This window comes from Chiloscyllium punctatum, chromosome 48 (genome assembly GCF_047496795.1).
Source record: "Chiloscyllium punctatum isolate Juve2018m chromosome 48, sChiPun1.3, whole genome shotgun sequence".
NCBI lineage: Eukaryota > Metazoa > Chordata > Chondrichthyes > Orectolobiformes > Hemiscylliidae > Chiloscyllium > Chiloscyllium punctatum.
In genome coordinates, this window is record NC_092786.1 from 49,914,567 (window position 1) to 49,932,026 (window position 17,460).

A 17,460-nucleotide genomic window follows, 5' to 3' on the forward strand; every position below is an offset into this window, starting at 1 on the left:
TTCCAGACAACACTGGTCACGAGTAGGAAGGGGATGGAAAGGTGTGGCAGGTGCTGTATAAGAAGTCTTTGTGAAACACCACCACTTAAGGTGGTGTTTCGGGCAAGTGATGAAAATCTCAGTTGAGTGGGTCATTCTTAAAAGAGCATTTTAAATGAAGTGACAGGGACAGAAATCTGGAGAAGTTTAGCAAGACAATTTCACAGCTCAGTGCCCTTACAGCGGAAAGTACATGAGCCAAGATAAAAGATAATTAAAATTGGGATTGCCTGAGACGTCAGAATTGGAGGACTGGTGATAGTTTGGAGGGTGGTAGGACAAAGAATGAGAGGGGCAAGGCCATGGAGGGATTTAAAAACTATGGGTAAGAAGTTTAAATCAAGGTATTACATAAACGGGAGCCAGTGCACTGGGAAGAGGGGTGAATGGCAGGGCTTGGACTAAGGCATACACCAACACCCAATAATCTGGGTGCTGGGGGGGGGGGAAGCGGGGAGGTGGGGGGACAATTGTGCTTAGGTCAGGGACAGAGCTAATGTGCTTGGGTTGGGGTCAGGGGGTGAGACTGGGTGCTTGGGCTTGCAACAGCACCAGAGTTCATGTCTTCTGTACCTGGCCCCAGTGAATGCCCTGTTGTGAGTTAGACATGGGCAGCAAAGTTTGGGTTGACTTTAAGTGCATGGAGGATGACTAGGCCCAGTCAATAAAAATAACTGACTTTAAAACGAAAATAAAAAGTGTTCCATTATCTCTGGCTTGTGGGTCTCACAACCAGTCAACAGTGTTCCATTATTCCCAGATAATCCTCACCTTGCTAGGACAATGCACATGAGATCAAAATGAAACGTGAGCATAATGTAACTATCTAAAATGAAATGAAAGTATTAATTAAAATAACATTGATATCATATTGCGTCTCATCTTGGTGCTTCATACAACAGAATCATTTTCTATTACAGCAGAAAATACAATAGAAATTCTGCACAGCAGTATTTTCCAAACAGGACTGACTGAAAGATTCTTCAGTTTTTTTTGCTGAGGTAAAAATGTCGACTAGACAACACCTTCTTTAGTCCAACCTTGGGGGGAATGTGACTACAGATTTTAATGGTTGTTGGTCTCTGACCGGTGCCTGTGTTGTCACCTTTGTAATCGTTTCTACGTATTTTATCGATTGCAAAGTTGGTTGAACCTCCACGCGGTTCCCCCTGGAAACGACCTGTAAGAGGAAGCTCCAAACAGAGGAGTGGTTTTAACTTGTCTAGAGGTTATATTAGCATGGTTTTATCACTGATTTTATCTTTGGTTTTACCTTTGGATTTAACCTATGCTGTATGCCACTGACAGTTCTTACCATTTCCTTCTGTTGTAAGAGCATTACTCGGATCAGGTCAGCTAATACGACCAGAGAAAAGATACAAGACGGCTGGTGACTATTCGGTCAATGATAGAAACCTAGTTTTGGCAGTGGCGATTATGTCTAACTCCAAAATTTCCAGTTGGGTGGGAGACCGGGAAAATAACTGCCCCGCACAGTTGTTATTGGCTGCACCGTGTGCTAAGTGTGTTAGCTAAACATGGACGAGACAATCCGTTTCAACACAAACGGAAGAGACCCTAAGAGTTACTCCGGCATGGCTGTCCTCTGGCAGGCATGAGGAAGCCAATAAGAAAGTCCAGAGTAATCAGGACCAAATTCGAATGGAAGGACTCTTAGAGAAGGCCCCTCTAGAGTCTGGTTCATTTAACAGGTGGACAATTTTTAATTCGAATTTTAAAGGGCCATTTGATTTTAGTCAAATTGGAGAACTAGAATGCAACAAGGAAAGGAGTGAGAGTAGGATTATTCATCCGGTTATTAATGAGGAAGAAAAATTAGAGATAATAGTAGAATACCCGTTAGACAATTTTATGTGTAAATTTTGTAACAATATTTATAATACTATGGGATTGTTTAGGAAACATCTAAAATTATGTAAAGGGATTAAAGTGGTAAGAATTAAATGTAGTAAGTGTGGCTGGGAAGGTAACTATCACGCAGTCGCATGTCACTATTCTAAGTGCAATATTAAAGAGAGGGAAGACGAGAAGTCATACCAATGTGAAATGTGCCCATTGAAATTTACAACAGCTAGAGGATTGGGACAACACGAGAGGCACATGCATCCCAATCTGAGAAACGATAAGAGGAAAAAAGAGAATAAAGAGAATAAAGATAACTTGGAAAAAGGAGAGAGAGGTAAAAGAGGTATATGGTCTAATTCTGAAATTAAAATATTACAACAATTAGAATTAGAATTCAGAGGTTGTAAAAATATCAATAAATTTATTGCGGAAAAATTGGAAACTAGAACAACAAAACAGATTTCTGATAAAAGGAGATTGTTAAAAAAACATAGTAAAAGTCGCGATAAAGTTGCGGGCATAAGTCAGGAAGTGGTCCTTTGTAATAATAATAAAAGTGAAAGTGCGAGTAGTGACCTGGATATAGATACTGTAATAGAGGAGATAGGAGCTGGTGAGCATAGTCATCAAGGTAATAATAATATTAATGGAAGTGTAGGATATAAAGATAGGTCACTTACAGAATTAGTAGAGATAATTGAGGATAAAATAAGTAAGAGTAAAGGTATACTGAAGGACTATGATAGTATTATGGATATGATAGTCGGTAAATTAGAGAATAATAATGAGAATCATAAGTCAGAGAAATTGAAATATGAAAATCAAGTAGGTACTAAGCAGGATAGTAGACAAGAGGGTAATAAGAAGATAAATAACGCTAAGAGAAGATACAGTAGAAAAAAAAGAAAGTTCAAAGAAGTACAGGTTTTATATAAAACTAAAAGGCAATATTTAGCTAGAACCCTGATGGGGGCTCTGGCTAAGTGTGAATGTCCGATTAGCAAAGAGGAATTAGAGGAATATTTTAAAGAGAGACTATCTAATTCCACCGATAAAAGTAATCTAAGAGGTTTTGCTAAATACGAAGGTCAGATTGAGGGATCAATATGCGACATACTGACTGGTCCTATAACGGTAGAAGACGTAAATCAGGCCGTGAAGGCGATGGATGTTAAAACCGCGGCGGGACCAGATCGGATGACGCTGAAAGAAATAATTAGTATATTTAACAAAGATAATGTGATAATTCCTAGAATATATACCATTTGGGTAAAAACAGGTAAAATCCTGGAAAAAGTTAAAATAAGTAGAACAGTGCTGATTCCCAAAGTAAGTGATGAGGATGGATTAAACGATATTAGTAACTGGAGACCAATCACGATAGGTCCAATTATGCTTAGGCTGTTTACAAATATTATAGCCAATAGATTAAGTAGAGTTATAAACTTAAATAAGAGGCTAAAAGGTTTTATGGCAGGTGTGGCAGGGTGTGAAGAAAATATTAAAATCCTGGAGAATATCATAAATGGAGCCAAGAAGAATAAAATTGATTTAGCAGTGGTATTCGTAAACCTGGAGAAAGCCTTTGATACCGTAGGACATAAATTAATAATAAGTGCCCTTAAAAGAATTCATCTCCCCCCAACCTTTATTACATTAATTACAAATTTGTATGAAAATAATTTTACTCAGATTGAAGATTTTAACTGTAAAACTGATAAGATTAAAATTTTAAGAGGGGTCAAACAGGGTGATGCGTTATCACCAATTCTTTTTAATATAGTTATGGACCCCCTTATAAGCACTATCGAAGAAAGAAAAAGAGGATTATTTTTAGGTCAAGCTAAAGAGAGCTATCATTGTGCAACTCTAGCATTTGCTGATGATAGAGCTTTAACTAGCCAATCCTATGATGGAATGGCATACAATTTAAAACTGGTTGAGAAATTTTGTAATAATACAGGGATGGAGGTCAATATAAGAAAACCAAAAGGGTTTTACTTTACTTATAAAAACAAAACATTTATATATAATGATAAGGCAAATTGGAAGTTTAACGAGGGTAATATACAATTCATAGATCCAGGAAGTACTGATAAATACTTAGGAGCAAAGATAGACGCATGGATTGGTGTAAGCCAATCGGATTGGGAAAACCAACTAGGTATAAAACCAACTAGACCCATGGATTGAAAATCTTAAAAGATCCCTTTTAAAACCTGTTCAGAAATTGGAACTTTGAATAATTTATTTTATCCCTAGATTATATTATTATCTAATTTTACCAGAGGTATCATAAAACTATCTTAATAAACTGGATAACATAATTAAAAATGCAATCAAAGAAATATTACATCTCCCACAATCTATCACGGATGGGCTATTATATACAAAGTCCCAGGATGGCGGCCTTGCGGTGAATAGATTGTCAACATTTATACCAATTGCGATTTTGAGGAAATACGAGATGCTATACAAATCTGAGGATGAAATCCTACATGCCTCGTTTTCATTCGTGGGTGGTAGTATAGCCATGAAAATGCACAAGCTCAGCAAATTGAAAATATTAGAAAATATCCGGAATCCAAATATAAATCGACAATTGGGAGAATCTGATATTATCGAGGAAGAGAGTGAGCGAATAGAAGAATTTAGCAATAAGAACTATGCTAACTGGAGATCTATGGAACTTCAGAGATGGATGGCCTTGCCCTATCAAGGGGCTGGTACCCACTATTTTAAGAATGATAATGTCTCTAATAACTGGTTGACAAAAATACAACACACGAAGACGTCCAAAGTAATAAATTTGATCTTATTACGAACGAACCTATATCCAACACGGGTGTTGCTAACGTATGGAAGGCCGTTTAATATCAAGAGTTGTTGGAGATGTAATGATAATTCTGAAACAATTGCGCATATCTCAGGATGGTGTCTCTATATTAAAAATATGAGGCTAAAAAGACACAATAGGGTAATGGAAGAAATAACAAAGTTTATAAAGAAATAAGGATGGATAATATACGTGGAACCACGTATTAAAGATAATACCGAGAAATTATGGATACCGGGCTTAAGTTTTAAAAAGGAAAATCAGATTATCATGGTCGATGTAACAATTAGAACAGACCTACAAATTAACTCACTCGAACAGGCCTGGGAAGAAAAGAAAACCAAGTATAAACATCTGGAAAAGGAAATATTGGACCTTACAAAAGGAACAAAAATATCCTTTTATGGTTTTGTGATGGGATCCCGAGGAAAATGGTTCGAAAAGAACAATGAACTAATGAAAGACCTCGAGATCGAGAAATTTAAATCTTTTGCTCAGGACATCGCAAACCTTGTTTTATCTTTGACTCTTGAGCTTTTAAGGATTTTTATGGACTCAGGATTCTCCAGTTGACAAAATCTAATAACTTTTTAATTTTGATTGTTTTTAAACAAGGTTTTAGGTTAATTTTAAATAGTATTGATTTTAACTAGTATTTTAAAATTTTAACATTTCATTAATAAAAATTAGAGTATTTTAAGTCACATAGTAATTGGTGGTGGGTAATCATGGTGTTAAGAATTAAAGTGCTCGCGACACACGACAGATGAGTGGTAACGTAATCAAATGGTTGAAAAATCCAGCTCATCCCTCGCCTTGTTGATATTCTGGTCCACATTATTTTAACCCATTCCCTTAAGATCATCTGGCTGTGGTTAGCTAGATAGGGGTATCCATGCGTCGACGAGTGATGGTAAAACTCGAAAAGGAAACGATCCATTCATATGGTGAGTGCATGAAAATATAGCCGGGGCATCTTAATGTGAGCTGGATGCACCGAAAGTAAGAAGATAGGTCCTGCAATTAGTTTCTCTTTCATAGTCACTACAGCACTCCTGTGGTACTGCAATGAAATATCTACAGGCTTATTCAAAGTCAAATGTGTTACCACTGGACTCTAGGCATTGCTCAAGCTATCTCCTAAAAGGATGACACCTTTCTGAAAACTCTGGGAAAGCAGTCACATGTCACTTTCACCTTGATAGTTCTACTTTTCCACAAATTGCATTCAAACAAAAATGTTTCATGTAAAATCTTCAAAGGTGATGGACCTCAAAAGCCATTTAGAACCATGTTATAATCATTAAGAAATCACCATTTTAAACTTCTTTTCAGTTTTAAATTTAACAGATCATGCATAGGATCTAGTCAGTGTGCATTTTTACCTTGTGAGGCACATCATTGAACCTGTTGTCCTCATGTTGCTCACTTTCGTGTAGATCACACAAATTCGAAACAGAATCCTAGTAACTGATCATTCCACTCTCTATCCTTGATTTGATTAGGTCTATTCTGCTGTCCTTGACGCTGCCCCATCTAAGATCAATTAACTCAGCATTGATAAAGGATTGCATTGGCGCTCTGTAGATCAAATAGCTCAGTTCCCCATAAGGCAGGACATTTTATTAGTGCTGTGGAGTGTCTATCCATCTGTGCCATAATATTTAATTAATCCTGATACATCTGCAGTTCAAATTAGTCCTGCAATCATTGGAACCATGATCTGTACTGTAATTCTACTGTTAACAAGAAAAATAGGATTGGGAATCATTACATTATGTACAAAAATTTTTTACAATACAGAACAATCTCACACATATTCCAGTGAAACACGGCTGGGTTTGATCTTTGCTCTTGGGGATTATGACATCATATCAAACTTTGACAGGGAACGATTTCGCTAAACTAACTGAATGGAGGTTATCCCATCCTGATTTATAATATTATTAAATGCATTGACAAAAAGAAATTTTACCCTTCCCAGGTAATATTCTCTATTCATCAATATCGCTACTAGCTTATTTCCCATGACAGTAATTACTTATTACATAGTGTTGAGAATATATTTGTGACGATTAACTATTAAAAAGGATGGGTACCTGATCCACTTCTTCCCTTTAAAGCTACCATTCCAGCAGAGTGAGGAAGGGATTAGGTTTAGGTGACTGGTCATATTTGGCTCCCAGCTAGCCCAACAGTACTCATTCATTAACTGGCTTCCCCTATTTAAAGTTGGTTTGAATTGGTCCAAGTTATCATGTTTGAAATCTGAAATGTGGTATCCACAGGGTGGATGAAAGATGTATGTGCACATTAAGTGGCTTGCTGGGACATTGCTCCTTAAGCTGGTAATCTGCTGTTTTATATTGGGCAACATATTATCTAGATGCAAAAATGAAGCAGCATTTAAATTATCCATTGCTTTAATATATCATCTGTAATTCAGTGGTGCAATTCCTGCTTGATCAAGAAACTTTGCAGATTGGATGTTAAGTACTAACCTACAGCTCAGGAGCCTTGGCATTGCAGGACAATAGGGCACATCTGGTCTATGCCACCACCATGCAAGGATAAACTAATCTTTTGTACACACAGGTCGCTGTCCCACTATATTCTGCAAAAATTTTGTCTGTCTGGTTTTATATCAGAATATGTTGAATATTCTCTCGCCTGGAGTCATAGATTAGCAATGACACTACCTGTCATATTAGGAGAACGTGAGGACTGCAGATGCTGGGATCAGAGTCAAAACGTGTGGCGCTGGAAAAGCACAGCAGGTCAGGCAGCATCTGAGGAACAGGAGAGTTGACGTTTCGAGCATAAGCTCTTCATCAGGAATGATGAAGAGTTTATGCCTGAAAGTGGACTCTCCTGCTTCTTGGATGCTGCCTGACTGACTGTGCTTTTCCAGCACCACACGTTTTGGCTACCTGTCATATTGTGTTATTCGTAAGGAAGTTGGAACTGGTTATTGTGAGAATGTCCACCCATGGTGACACATTTACTGTCCCATTGCAGAGGGGTGCCAAGCAACAATGCATCAATCCATCAGTCACGTGAAAAGCTGAATGGAATACACTTGAAACTCCATATTGAGTTTAAAAATGTTATTATTTTGAACTTCTGAGATCTAGTGGTGGCAGCAGATATCAATATTATAAATAGATTTCAAGCTGGACTAGATTGAAAGGAAACGAAAATTAATAAATCACGGAGGAAGAACAAGTAGTAAACTGCACATAAACAAAATGGTGCTTGCAAAGAGGGAAAGGTCAGTTGCATTCTTTTGTGGCCAGAAGGGAAAGATTTATAATTGTTTAATTCTTGGAAGAGGAATGAGTAAAAACCGAGATAAAATAACTTGAAAAATTCAGCACACGTCTCTCGCCATTGTCAAATCATTGGATCCACTGGTGAATTTCAAAGCTTGAAGCCGGAACTAGATGAGCCTATTGATAACTTCTTAACATGATTGAAAACTGCAAGCAGAAAAGATAAAATCAAAGATATAGATGAAGGACTGATAGATCAGATCATTTGGGATTCTGCACACAATGGAATGCAAAGATTACATTGCAAAGTACAGGCCCACAACATGGCAACCTTTAGATATTGTCAGAGCACGTGAGCCCAAATGCAGACTAATGAAGATCATGGCTACCCAAATGATTAACCTTCAATTAAGGTCAAGAGAAAGGCAACAGAGTTGATAGATTTACAAGGATGTTGCTAGGGTAGGACGATTTGAACTATACGGAGATGCTCAATAAGCTGGGGTTATTTTCCCAGGAGCATTGAAGTTGGAGGGGTGACCTTATAGAAATTCATAAAATCATGAAGGGCATGGATAGGGTGAATAGACAAGGTCTTTTCCCCAGATAAGGGAGTCTAAAACTAGAGGGCATAGGTTTGAAGTGAGGAGAGAAAAATTTAAAAGGGACCTAAAGGATAACTTTTTCACGCAGAGGGTGCTGTGTGGATGGAATGAGCTGCGAGAGGAAGTGGTGGAGGCTGGTACAATTAAAGCATTTAAAAGCGCCTGGATGGGTATATGAATAGGAAGTGTTAGAAGGATATGCCAAATGCTGAAGAATGTGACTACATTAATTTAGGAATTTGGTTGGCATGGATGAGTTGGACCGAAGAGTCTGTTTCCATGCTGTAAATCACAATGACTCTATGACACTGTTTAAGCAACACAAAGCATACGCACCAGATAGTGAGAAAGATGCGCTGGTAGTGTAGATGACTGTGAGTTCACAACTAGAAGGAAATGCTGTACACATTCATCAAATCACAGAGTTTATGGAAAAAGTTGTGCAAAACAAAGAAAGAAGATGGTAAAGGAGTTATCAGAGGTCAATCAATAGAGCAAATGAGGAGGAAGAGAAGCCAGGACACATACACCTTGGAAGATCACGACACATTTGAGAACATAATAGACATAGGAACCATACACTTACATCAAATGGTTGGATATGACAATTTCCAAAGAAAATACATAAATAACCATTCAGATCAGCAAGTGGATAAGAAAGGAGCACATAACCCTAAATCTGAAGCTGAAAGTCAATACTGGAGCACAGATTAACAACATTCTCCTCAGACTCTTTCAGATGATCTTTCTGGAAATTTTGAAAGAAAATGCTTGGCTCATTCCCCGAACCTGTAATGTTGCAGTCACCTGAGCCATCTTCCACTTCATCTGGAAGTCTAAGATGGACCGTGTCTGCCGGGGTACCATGTACAAATCTCTGGATAAAGGGGGAAGAATGTATCCAATACCGTACTCATCCTGATGGCCACCTTGGTGTATGGCTGCATCAAGCTGTATGCAGACTCACGGTTCGCAAACACCAAGTGTCACTATGCACTGAGGTTCCACCTGTCCCTGGTGTTGAGAAGGATGGGCCTGGCCTCGCTGCCGTGGAATGTCCCAAATAGTCAGACTGTTCTGTATCACCTGTCCTTCATGGAGAAACTTACAAAGAAAAACACCTTTCAGTGCAGGTCCATCAGGAAGTGGTCAGCACACAGCATCCTTGAAACCCTGTGAAGAGGATGGATCCTTTCGGGTTGTCAAAGTCAGTTAGCAGAATGCCTCATCACCAGAACTTTCAACAAGCACCAAGGCGTCACTTGGCTGGTAATGAGAAGGGCACTACCTGTGAGATCCTTCATGTACACTCGGTCAGTCTGCGCCACCGCATGCTGCCCTCGAAGTGGCAGCCGGTGGGTAGAGACTGTCACACATCTCCTGCTGGAATGTGCCTTGGCAAAGGAATTCTGGAGAGAGATGCAATGGTTTTTGTTGAGGTTCAGCCTGAGCAGTTCCGTGACGTGGGACTCTGTGCTCTACGGTCTGTTCACTGGGTCGCACAATGAGACAAACATCGACTCCACCTGGAGGAACTCTTTGGTCTCATCAACTCTTTGGTCTGCCTGAAACTTGTTGGTCTTCCAGAGCAAGCAGTTGATCCTGACTGAGTGTTGCAGACTGGACCATTCCAAGGTCCAGGACTATGTGCTGAGGGACGCACAAAAGCTTAGAGCAGCTGCCGCCAAGGCACAGTGGGGAAAGACCACCATCTAACGTCTTCCTACCGTGGTTAAATGGGCGTCTGTTCAGTTATCGGATCCTCAAATATATGTAAATATAGTCTTGAACAAGTAAGAAATGCCTTTGGTTTGTTTGCTGGATGGAGTCAAGCTCGTGCGGCATGGTGGCTCAGTGTTAGCACCACTGCCTCACAGCACCAGGGACCTGTGTTCATTTCCCGCCTCAGACGACTGTCGGTGTGTAGTTTGTAAATTCTCCCCGTTTCTGCGTGGGTTTCCTCTGGGTGCTCAGTTTTCCTCCCACAATCCAAAGATATGAATTGGCCATGCTAAATTGCCCATAGTGTTAGGCGCATTAGTCAGCAGTAAATATAGGGTAGGGGAATGGGTCTGGGTGAGTTATTCTTTGGAGGGTCGGTGTGGACTTGTTAGGCCGAAGGGCCTATTTCCACACTGTAGGGAATGGAATCTAATTTAATCTATCTATTGGGTTTGTTTTTTAATATGTTCTTGCACAGAACCGAACTGTTTTACGGACTTTGTATGTATATAAAGATATTTTTATGAATAAAGCATGGTTTTAAAATAAATAAAGGTTGCCAAAGGGATCAACCAACATTACAATAATGCCTACAACACCAATGACAACATACACAACATCATTTGTGCAGTGGGCTAACTCACAACTGAGTGATAAATGCATCCATCCATAGCATTAACATCACACAGAAATACTGATGTGGAAGGACAATGCATATCTCTTGGCATGCTGGCGACATTTATTGTATTAAATTAATTTCATAATCAATCTTACACAACATTGATAAGACCAGAGATTCTTTTTTTAACCAAGTTGGACTGGGTGAATGGCCAACTGCCATAGAGTAAACATCGACAGAGAGTCAAAAGGACAGGAGAATAGGCAAGTTTAATCAAAAGAGTATTGATTACGTGAACCCCATGCCTGATTTTTAACTTTTATAGCTAGAAGACAAGAACGAGGAGGTAAGGTATTACACAATTTTGAAACATTGCTAAGGAATGAGTTAAAAGAAGGTACGATAGATGGCTTGAGAGCACTTTCCACAAAGAAAGAAGATTACAATAATTATGGATTTTGTTTTCAATTTTAGAAAAATAAGAGAAAATAAAAACCTTTGAGAGAAAACCAACAAACAAAATCTGTGACCAAGTGTCATTGACCAGCCAAAGTTAGGGCAATCCATTATGATCACAATGGGGTAATGAGGTTTGCTTCTTGCCTCATTCGATGTATTCTAGGTCAGATGACATTCCTGCCATCACTTTATTCTGTAATTCTATTGTAAGATGCAAAATGGGTAAAATGTAACTTGGGAGGGAATGTAAAATCAAGAGAATGACATCTGCTGCTGGCTCCTCTGGGTTAACCATTCTGAATATCAAGTGGGAGGTTGGATTAAAATTGACAGCAGATATAATGTCAATGATTTTTTTTGCATTCCTATCCATTTTCTCACTTTGATTTCAACAGTCATTGGACATTCTAAGCTCTTAGATTACAATATCAAAAGAAATCATTCTATTTGAGTCCTATGTAATTCCAGAAAATTACTCCTAGAATTGTTTGGTTATGCATCAAATTACAAGATCCAATGAGAGAAAGGTCCCTGATGATCAACCAACATAATTATTGAATTGAATAGTGTAGGACTGAACAGGACACGACTGGCCCAGACTTGACTCACGTTTTGTGTAGAATGAATTGAAACTACCTGGAAAGACAGCAGGGTGACTTTGGATGTTTAACATGTTCAAGGCTTTATAGGGTGAGTGGTTGTATACTTTGGGTATTATGCTGTGAAAGGAAATAAGAGGGTGGGAGGTGGGTTTAGAAAAATCCTGCAAGGCTTTCCAATGTGACCATGATCAAAGGAGCTACTGCTGGATGTGTAGTTATTTTGATCAACCTGTTCAGACAGAATGATACGCATCCAAGGAAGGTGGTACGTAATCCTGGATTTCCTGGCCCAGTGCTTGGGATATCACCACAAGACCCTTCCTGCTGTGTGTATAATAGGTGAGGATAAGACTCAGCACACCTATGATGCCTTCCCCAGTTTACCTCCCCATCACCTCTCTCTGTTGCAGCTCTCATGTTAGGAGTCCTCGGAGAGTGTGATCCACATGGAATAGTTGCCCAGCAAGAGTCAGGAAAGGAGAGGGGAAAGAATAATAAATTATGCCACCATTGAAGAAGTGATGGGCTAACAGCTTGGAAAGGACAATAATAGGAATTTCCACAAAATAGTGATCCAGAATGCAACACATTCTGATTGGCAGCCACGCTTCCAGCTGACTAGGGTCTGACTCTGGCATTTCCTTCGTACTTCAAATCATTGTTCTTTCCTGCTTTAAGACACATTAGAAAATCTAAGCAAAGACAGAGATGTGAAGTCAGAACGTGGAGAAACACTGCAGGCCTCAGCAAGAGAGGGAAATAAAAGTAATGCTTTGAGTCAAGTATGTCTCTTCTTCTTCAACTATGAAGCAGAGTCATATTAAACTTGTTAACTTTGTTTCTTTCTGCACAGCTACTGTCAGACTTGACCACCACTATCTTCCATAATATACTTTATAAAACCTAGTTCTTTGTCCAAACTTCTGACCATCTGTCCTAATACCTACTACGTGTGTCTTGGCATCACTGTTTAATTGATCATGGTTCTAATAACAGCCTTAGGATTTCTAACAATGTTCAAAGTACGATAAAAATGTAAGTTCTTGGTATTGTCTGGCATCACTCAACAATCTAATGCTCTTTTTTCATAATGTGTCTGCTCTGTATGAAAGTTTTGCAAAGATATTCAAAAGTGTAAGGTCAGTGCCCAGCAGAGTCCAACTTAACATGTTCCTGGAAATCTCTGGATCTTCAATCACTTAGTTTCCTGCTTACCACCACCCCAGACAAGTTGCATAGCCATTTTACCCCACTTCTAAAGATTATGTATCTAATTTTTAAAAAGGTTAAAGAATCCACAAATTTTTGCAAAGTTTTTGGGTTGTTCAAAGCAGTGTCCAACGGTTATCAGTTTTTAGATCTCTGAGGAACAATCTGGAATGGTTGTCAATCCTACACAATGTTGCACAGTCTTATAGATGTGTGATCCAATTCCCATTTTTCACAACAAGATCACCAGCTGCAGTGGATTGTGATCTTAAGAACAGAATTGAGCATCGGTATTGGTTTGGTTATTAATGTAATTACAACTAATTACAGCAGTTATTTGTGAGGGTAAATCTAAACTTGACAACCAGTTAGGAGCCATTGCTAGAGCAACTGGTTTAGTCACAAGGTGATTACATAAATTCTCATTAATTATAATTTTAAAATAATCAAACTAAATCTCATCTACTGATGAGAATTGGCTCGACACTGTTAACTTAGGTAGAGTACCTATACATTACTTCCATAATGTAACATGATTTTCAAGCACTTTAATTTTTTTTAAATTGGCCAATGTTGACATTCTGTCCTTATGTTGTTGTGGCTTGTAGTGTTGTGGCACTCCAACACAATGATGGCACATTGTGGAGTGATTTGTTTTGTGGCATATTACATTTCCACAAAATTGTCAAGAAATGGGAGGGAGCTGATAGAGAATACTCATCCTTCCAATTGCAAAAACAATGAAACAAATCCTTGTGAAAACTTTAACCAATGCTATGCCAAGGATATATTGAAACAAATAGTAATGACATTTGAAGCAACTAAAACTCAAATATCCTTTGGTAACACATTGATTAAAATATTTAAATGGAATTTTTGTGGTTTGTTTTACTGGAGCTTTAATCATTGTTAAGTAAATATACAGTACAAACTAAAGTGCCAGGGGGAGTTGAACCCTGGCAATGTATCACTGCTGTTAGAATATATTCACAAATAATTTACTCAGATCCACAATGGAAGATTTTTTTGGATTGAAACCAGTTAATTAGAAACAGAGATATCTTCAACACCTATCTATCTATTGAAACAATAATTTTATGCCTAAGGCTATGATGTTTGAAAGCGCAATTTACAACTTGTCCAGTGATTCATCTGCAATCTTGTGAAGAATTCAGCCCCAGCTTCTTATTGACCTCAGTTTTACTGAGATTCCTCAATGCCATGCTTGGACAAAGGCTTACCTTTATGTTCAGGTCAGTCAATCTCACCCTGCCTCTCGACAATTTATCAGTTGGACTAAAATGGTAAAGCTCTAGGGAGTGCCTTGCAGTGTAGTAACAGTGTCCCTACTTCCAGGACAGAAGGTCTGGGTTCAAATCTCAAATTAGCCCCAGATGTTGGTCATAACAACACTCAACAGGTTGAATAAAAGCATCCATAAAGAGGTCAGGAGGGCCTCTGGTGCAGTACTGGTGAACCTACCTCAGGGCCAGGGACCTCAAGTCCAACCTGCCTCTGAAGTGGGCCATAACATGTCCAAGCAGACTGATTAAAGTAATTATAATGAAGCTAGGAATGGCAGCAAAACAAAACCTGGAGAATTGTAGATGCTGTAGTTGCACAGTGTTGTGCTCTTGGCTGGGAGTTGGAAGATTGTAGTTTGGAGATATATTCCATAATATACCTCTTGAGAAAGTAAGCTCAAGACTGACACTTCAATGCAGGACTGTATTGAGTATCAGATGCTATATTTTCTGTGAGGTTGAGTCAGACAGATAGGAGATCACAGGTACCTTTATTGGTGTATACAGTATTGAGTTCACTGGTCTCCGGCAGGGTACCAATCTCCTCAAAGAAGTTATTCAGTGTTCATAAAGAAAGAGTGGCCGGTGGTTGGGCGTGTTCCTGATCGCTGTCCAAGTGACAGGAACACGGTCAGACTCGGGTGTAATAAAGTATTTGAAAAACCGAACCGACACCTTATTTGGACGTAGAGTTATAGCAGACTCAAAACGCCAACTCTGCTATCTGTAGATGCTGCCAGGCTAGCTGAACTGGAGCATTCCCTTGTGCTTATTCTAGTCGACACACTGTGCTGACTAACCACTGGCTACAGGAGGAGAAATGATACCCTCTGAGCTCTGAGACAGTGTGGGACATCCTAACTTCAAAAGGGGTAAAACATGATTGAAAACCAGAGGGACAAAAACAAAGTGCTGAGGTGGGACAAGAAAAGATTTTACTTGCTTGTCAGGTTAAAGTGTGAGCACATTTTTTATATATATATCATCCAATTTCACAAGAGCACAACTATTTTTGACGGTTATGAAATGCTGTGAATTTCACATGGTTAATTTCATTTGCATTACTGTGACCTGGAAATGTTCAGTGCCCCACCGTTGGAAATTCATGACTGACATCTTTTTATATGGCCAGTTATTCAACCAACAAAAAGTTCCTTTAGGTGCGTCAATGTTAGTTTGCAAAGAGACACAGACTATGTAGCAAGGGGTGCGTTTTAAAAAAAAATGGAATGACTATATTTTGCAAAAAAGAAAGTAAACTTTAGGTTTCCGTTTCTGCATTGGAGGCAGCGTTGGTTTTTTTTTAAAACATACAGTCGTCTTTTTCTTGACGTTCGCCTTCCTGGCTTCATGAAAACTGCTTTTGTTGCTTGCTCCGAGACTTGTTGCAACGACATATAGAAGCCAGTGTTTATAGAGGGAAAGCTGGCGTCATCTGGCGGCTGTGTCGTTCACACTAACTGCTGTGTAGTCGAGGGACAAACGGGTAATATCCTCAGGAGCAGCCAAGAGATTATCATTCAGCTGGAGAACTGAACAAGTCACACTTTCCCCTCTCATTTTAAAATCAGAGAATAATCGTTAAGGAAATAGTGAAATCCTTCAGCTTTAAGAAATAGTTAAGACGTTAGCTATGATTAGATGCCAGAGGTAAGTGCATGTGTTGTACATTTATCTATCGGTTCAACTTTAAATAAGATCACTCCTCTTTTTATCTGTTTCGTGTTAATTCGGAGAAATTCAAGCTAAAATTATAACATTGGCATATCAAACAGCTACACACTGTACTGGGTTCATCTCCAATATTTGAACATCTGTCTAAGTGCGGACTTTCAAGTGACTTCCTACAGTACAGCAAACATCATCGTTTACTTTAGAAAGTCAGATTCCACTCACCAGCCAACATTATCAAATAAACATAATCAAACCAGTCAAGTGATGTCCCATTATCTCCAATGCATCACAAACGTTAAAATGTGCATCTTAAAAAGAAATAAACCTCCCTGAGCTATCTAAGTTAGCAACTGCCCCACTGTAGCCCTGAAGCATTCTGAAGTTAGTCACCCACTGGGAGTTCAGGTTTTCCACAGCCAAAGAAAAACAGTAAAATCTAGCTTTCTTTACGAGGTGCTGCACAATATTCAGCATCACTGAGAGCTGCTTTAATCTGCTTTTCTCAAGCAGAAAAATCTTTACTACCTTTTCTCCTCTTGATATTTGAATTGGAAACACATTCAATGTTCTCTGCAGCAGCCAACACATGAGCTAGCTGCTGCTTCACAAAATCTCTGCAGTTCCCCAGACACTGGGAAATGCCTTGTTCTTTTTAAAGAAAACCCTCTCTTTCTCTCACAAGCTAATTACCTTGTACAATTCAGTGCAATTGTTCGGAATGTGGAATGTACCATACACCTTGCAGGAAAACCTCGCTTCGTGTGAAATCTTCAATGCCGGTGTTTCTTTTCACGTTCCTTCTTCCTTTGTGTGTTTGTATGTTTTCTTTTGCTTGTCCTGTTGCTGTTGCCTTGGTCAATTATCCTTGCCCTGATAGACAGGATCCTTGAGAGGAGCAGAGAGAGAGAGAGCTAGCGCAGACTTCTCCAAGCCAGGTCAATAGCCACAGAATGAGGAGAGCTTGAGAGTTGATGCACAGCTCCTCCTGCCAGCTTGTGGGTATCTCCCTAGTGCTGGGATACAACCAAATTTGTGGATCCGCCTCTGGAGGTCTCAGGCTGTGGTCCAGGGGTTGACAGCTGTCACTAAGCTGGAGGTGGAGCAAACTGAACACAAGGTGGTGAGGGGGTGGAGTAGCTGGAGGCAGTTACCAGGACAGGGTGGACTTCTGAATGCAGGGAGGAGACTGTCCTAACGCCCACTATCATTCAATATTGAATCAGGCAGCCTAGGACCTTAACTACAATTGTATT

General features: G+C 39.3%; 1 protein-coding gene across 4 annotated transcripts in view; it reads right to left on the bottom strand.

Annotated features, from left to right (window-relative positions):
- The window catches only part of acana (aggrecan a), a 109,752-nt gene extending 92,511 nt beyond the window's left edge, over nt 1-17,241 (bottom strand). For all 4 annotated transcript variants that reach the window (XM_072565192.1, XM_072565190.1, XM_072565191.1 and 1 more), the window contains exon 1: nt 16,898-17,241. The gene's annotated coding sequence lies outside the window, so the exon portion shown is untranslated. The remainder of the gene's footprint in view (nt 1-16,897) is intronic.
- Nucleotides 17,242-17,460: the final 219 nt, after the last annotated feature.